The sequence below is a fragment of the Myotis davidii genome, unplaced genomic scaffold, assembly GCF_000327345.1.
Source record: "Myotis davidii unplaced genomic scaffold, ASM32734v1 scaffold1815, whole genome shotgun sequence".
Taxonomy (NCBI): Eukaryota; Metazoa; Chordata; class Mammalia; order Chiroptera; family Vespertilionidae; genus Myotis; species Myotis davidii.
Genome location: NW_006286478.1, coordinates 174,140 through 180,328, shown reverse-complemented (window position 1 = coordinate 180,328; position 6,189 = coordinate 174,140). Strand labels below are relative to the sequence as shown.

The following is a 6,189-nucleotide window of genomic DNA, read 5'->3' as shown; positions in this document are numbered from 1 at the left end:
CTTCTGCTGGCCACCTTTCTACTCCAGCCATTTCTGTGGCTATCAGGTGCATGCAGGTATGACCTGACAGTCCAAAAGTTCAACTGCTTTCTCCAAATATCTCTTGTTTTCTGCCTCAGGGCTTCTCTCATGGAATTAGCCTCATAGGATGCCCATGAGAATTTACACAGCCATGTGACCCTTGTGTCATCTTGAAAGTGCCCTTTTTTTTTTTAACATTTCCAATTTTTATTCATAAAATTAATCCAAACAGCAACAATAGATATACCGAGCCACATATCAATAACAAACCAGGAAGGAAACAAAATATTCCAGAGACATCTTGAACAATTTTAAAGGAATACACACTAGGCTAAAAATCTACAGCTAAACTGTGGTTACACAACAGGTTACATTTAATCCTGCATTTTCTCAATAAGTTCTTCCTTATATTTGCCTTTCTCTTTTCCAACTTGTCAAGATTTGGCTTTGTGTTCAAGAATTTTTTTCCGATTTTTGTCCAGTTTTAGCCTGGTGATAACCACCTTGCTGGGGTGAATGCCCACGTGGACAGTTGTGTCCTTAGCCTTCTCACGCTGCACCCGCTCGATGTAGATGATATATTTCTTTCTGTACACCTGGATCACCTTGCCGATTTGCTGACTTTGTAGTGTCCTCGAACCACCTGGACCTCGTCGTCGTCCTTGCGGATGGGCATGGAGCGGAAGTTGTACTTCTGCCGCAGCTCCTTGGAGAGCAGGGAAGACATGATCTTGCGGCGCATGTGCACGGGGGCGTTGAAGTGGCGTTTGCGGTTTTTGCTGCGGTCCGAGGTCATGAAGGGGTTGAACTTCACGGTGACCAGTCTGGCTCCAGAAGTGCTCCTGAAAGTATTAACTCTTGAAAGTTCAAGGGAGTTAATCCTTCATCAATGAAGGCAGGAGCCAGTGAATGAATACTTCTCTCTTCCTTCCCTTGGTTGGACAATTGAAAAGCACATTCTACATGGCCTCAGAATATTTCCAGGGGAACAGAACCCCATGTGTCCAAAGCAGTGACCTCCTAGATCCCTCATCCTTGGGCTGACTTTCCCTGGCTTGCCTGTTTTACTCTTCCCTGCTTTGACTCATGTTCCATGGGATCACTTCTGAAAACAAACAAACAAACAAACCTATTTGCATGCCCTTGTCTCAGGCTATACTTTTGGGGGAAATTAAGTCTAAAAGATTTGATAGTGGATGTGACCTTAGAAATAAAAGTCTCAGGATGGGATTCTGGAACTGGATCAGACAGCAATGAGAATCTCATTGTTGGTGGTAAATGGAGTGATGATAACCCTTGACATACAGTAATCTCATAATTAGTAAAATTCTTACTAGTGGTATATTGTAATAAGATATAGAAGGAAGGTGAAACATTGATTTAAGAGGAACGATAGTATTTGAATAGCCTGAGCAATATAATAATAAAAGCATAATATGCTAATTGGACTAAACAGCCAAACGACCTTCTGGACGTCCTTCTGGATGAAGCCAGGGCTGTGAGGGCCGAGGCAAGCTGCCACAGCTGCAAGGGCTGAGCCCCTTCTATGAATTCCGTGCACCAGGCCTCTAGTGGTATTATAATAATTACTAGAGGCCCGTTACACAAAGAGATTCATGCAATAGGCCTTCCTTCCCCTGGCTACCGGCACTGGTTTTCTTCCGGCACTCAGGACCCAGGCCTTCGCTCCAGCCGCAGCAGAGAAGCCAAGCCTCTTTAGTCTTCAGTCTTCGCTCTGTGCCTGCATATGCAAATTAGCTGCCATCTTTGTTGGGTTAATTTGCATACTCATCCTGATTGGCTGGTGGGTGTAGCGGAATGATACCAATTTGCATGTTTCTCTTTTATTAGTGTAGAAGTATAGATGGTGTTGGTTGGCTTTTTTCCCCCCCTTGGGTTGGCTTTTGTAATGGCTGTTGAAGTACTGAAAAACAAAAGACAGGATCAGGTTAGCTATCAACATAAATATATATGTCAACCCTGGCTTGAATGATACACTAAAGTACTTATTTACTTCTCCTTCTTCATCACTCACTTCTTTTGTTTCTTCCTCTGACTTCTCTACTGCATGTTACAGTTCCTAAAAGTTCAGTCTTAGGTTCTTTATCTCTTGTGCTTCCCAATGATGAATTACCTTTGTCCTGTATCTTTAGTTATTATCTTCATTCCAATGGCTCTCTGGTATGTCTGCCATCCTTTCATGTAGCTTTATGTTCTTGAGTATCTTGCTTCAAATATATTAAATGACTTTGGACAGTATGTCAGTAAATCACCACAAGATGGCAGCCTTGCTAGTTTTGGCTACACTGAATCCAGTTATCCACTTCTTCAAGTTGGAGGGGTTAAGAGCGACTTCTAGTAAGACTTTAATGTTATTGATATACTTGTTGAGAGCCTACTCAATATCAATTCTTTGAATATATTCGTATTTTTTAAAAAATATATTTTATTGATTTTTTACAGAGAGGAAGGGAGAGGGATAGAGAGCCAGAAACATCAATGAGAGAGAAACATCAATCAGCTGCTTCCCGCACGCCCCCCACTGGGGATGTGCCCGCAACCAAGGTACATGCCCCTGACCGGAACCGAACCCAGGACCCTTGAGTCCGCGGGCCAACGCTCTATCCGCTGAGCCAAACCAGTTCTGGCTATTCGTATTTTTTAATATTTGCAAAAGTTAAGTATAATTCCCTTTGCAGATGAGAAAATTGAGTTAAAAATGTTTAACTTGCTCAAAGTCAGGACCTAGATTTAAAATCAGTTTTGACTCCAAAGCCAATTCTCTTTCCATTACATAAGTAAATCTCAAACTGCAACAGTATTATTTAAGTTTTTTTGTTTTTAATTACAATTAACAGAAAACCAACTTGAACCAGCTTAACAACAACACAACAGACCATTTGGGAGTGCCTCAAGGAACCCTAAGCAGAAACAATGCCCTGGCTTTAAAAGAGAGAATGACCCTGGCTGGTGGGGCTTAATTGGTTGAGCATTGTCTCATGCACTGAAAGAGTTTTTTTGTTCCATTCCTGATCAATTGTGGGCTTGGTCCCCAGTTGGGGGTGTGCAGAAGGCACCTGATCAATGTTTCTCTCTGTCTCTCTCCTTCTCTCCCCCCACCTCTCTAAAATAATATTTTGAGAGAGAGAGAGAGAGAGAGAGAGAGAGAAGAGAGAATAAAACCAGAAACTGGAAAGCCTTCAAGATTTGAGGAGAATGGGAGGAGCAAGGGGAAAGGAAATAAAATAGCACAATTTTAATGCATTTTAGATATTGAGCCCCATGAAAAGTTCAATTTGAAAAATAAGTATTAACTATATTAGACAATACTTTTAAACTACTGAAGTAATATATGTAGCCATTTCCACATCGTTGCACATTTGGGAGATGTTGGATTTTTTTTTCTATTTTTTCACTCTAATAAGTAAAACTGTGATGAATATTCTTTCATTTTGTTCTGGACAGTGCATGAAGTCATCCGGTGTTTGCATTTCCCCTGGCCCTTACAAATTTCCTTAAGGGAGGAAAGGGATGGGGGTGTAGCCTTAGGTAATTATAGCCTTTGCCTGAGGCCAGTGCTACTTGGACCTTCCCTGATTGTCAGCCAGTCCAGAAATACTTAGTGAGCATCTAACTACATGCCAGGCACTACCGGGCATTGTGGATATAAAGGTGAATAAAATAGGTACAGAATGTCATGAAATTACTCTAGTGGGGAAGACAACATGAAACATATTCCACTAAATAATTATAAGAATCACAAGCAGCCCCGGCCAGCGTGGCACAGTGGTTGAGCACCGGCCTATGAACCAGGTGGTCACGGTTCAATACCTGATCAGGTCATATGCCCTGGTTGTGGACTCGATGCCCAGTATGGGGCATGCAGGAGGCAGCCAATTGATGATTCTCTCTCAATATTGATATTTCTATCTCTCTCTCCCTCTCCTTTCCTCACTGACCACAAGTGACGGCTAAATAGACAAAGAGATGTTCTAAAGCAAGCATGCCAAACTAGTGGTCCACAATCAATATTTTTTGCAGCTCAGCCAAAATAACAGTATGCAAGAAACGTTTTAATAAAAATTTAAAGATTTCGTAACTTAATTTTCACAATATCCTGTTATACATAGTTATTAATAATGAACTACAATGCTCATAATGACTCATTACTATAATCATGTTGCATTCATTTTCCTTATGTGCCTTACTCACAGACACACCATTTCTCTCTACTAATACGAGCAGTGAATATTTTAGCAGCTAGTTGGGACAATTGGAGTCATTGCATTCTCAAGGGCTGGCATATCACCTTGGTCATTAATATTTATTCAGTCAATGAAACAGAAATCTCAAATATCTACTCAGTTCTGGTTAACAGAAAGATTCAGGTTATTTTTTTTATTGATTTTTTACAGAGAGGAAGGGAGAGAGAGAGTTAGAAACATCAATGAGAGAGAAACATCGATCAGCTGCCTCCTGCACATCTCCTACTGGGGATGTGCCCGCAACCCAGGTACATGCCTTTGACCGGAATCGAACCTGGGACCTCTCAGTCCACAGGCCGACGCTCTATCCACTGAGCCAAACCGGTTCCGGCTGCAAGAAACGTTTTAATAAAAATTTAAAAATTTCGTAACTTAATTTTCACAATATCCTATTATACATAGTTATTAATAATGAACTACAATGCTCATAATGACTCATTACTATAATCATGTTGCATTCATTTTCCTATGTGCCTTACTCACAGACACACCATTTCTCTCTACTAATACGAGCAGTGAATATTTTAGCAGCTGATTGCCATGTCATTAGTCTTGGACTGACTTGTTTGGTGTGCGCAAGAGGGAATATTTCACTTTTGGAGAACAAGAAATAGGTTTATTTGTGTTATGCTTATTAATTTATGCAGTTATTCAGTGTCTGGTAAGTTAATGTTCAAGGAAAAATATTAATTTTATTAAAATGCTCTATTATTTTGTGTTAACGGTTACTTATTTACTTCAGCCCTTTGTATTCAGCACATCTCTATTGAAATAAACCTATGTTTCTATGAAAATTGAAGCTTTTGTTTTTTTTTTGCAGCCCACATAAACTTAAACCTTGTTTATTTGGTCCCTGTTAGCCTTTGAGTTTGACATGCTTGTTCTAAAGATTCAAGAAACAGTAAACAGACAATCTGGGGAGATTAGGGCAAGCTGCCCTGAGGAAATTTTTCTTAACTGAGACCTGAAGGATGAGTAAAATTAGTCAAACAAAGAGATTGGAGAAGAGCTGTTTGAGCAGAGAGAAAAAGTGTGCAGGTCCAAAGGTGAGAGAAAGATCAGCAGTTTCAAGGGATTCAGAAAAGTTCAGTGTGGCTGGACACAGAGAATAAAGGGAAGTGATAAGAGATTGAAGAGAAAGAGACATCAGGGTCCAGATCTTGCAAAGCTCTTTTAAACTATATGAAGGATTCTATAATATATTAGTGGTCCGGTGCATGGATTCATGCACATTTAAAGGAAATTAATTAGAAGAAATATTTTAATATTGCTCTTTGCCCTTTCTCTATAATAGAAGTGTCAGTCAAATTCATGATCAACAATGACAGATGGAAACACATGTGTGCGATTGGTGCCAGCAAGAGCTTTATATGTATCATGCATGCACAAGTCAACTTAGCCTTTTACCTACACTAATAAAAGAGAGACATGCAAATTGGTGTCACTCCGCTACACCCACCAGCCAATCAGAGTGACTATGCAAATTAACCCAACAAAGACGGCGGTGAATTTGTATACGCAGGCACAGAGCGAAGACAGAAGGCTCCGGCCAGAGTGAAGACTGAAGACTGAAGACTGAAGAGGCTTGGCTTCTCCACTGCAGCCGGACCAAAGGTCTGGGTTCCGGGTGTCGGACGAAAACTGGTGCCAGCAGCCAGGGGAAGAAAGGCCTATTGCGCGAATCTTTGTGCATTGGGACTCTAGTATATATAGAATAAACTTGCTTAATTAGATCTGCTTTCTAATTTAGCAAACCTTTTCCCAGCCCAGTCAGTGAAGCACCCCAAATTCTCTTTCAGATAGTTGTCAGCAACACAGCAGTAAATATCAACAGGAAGCACATTATTATTGTAGATCATGCAGGGAGAACAAAGGGTAAAATATTTAACTGCAGCAGTGTTTG

General features: G+C 40.6%; 1 pseudogene; it reads right to left on the bottom strand.

Annotated features, from left to right (window-relative positions):
- Nucleotides 1-75: 75 nt before the first annotated feature.
- Nucleotides 76-6,189, bottom strand: part of LOC102765575 — a 26,926-nt pseudogene continuing 20,812 nt past the window's right edge.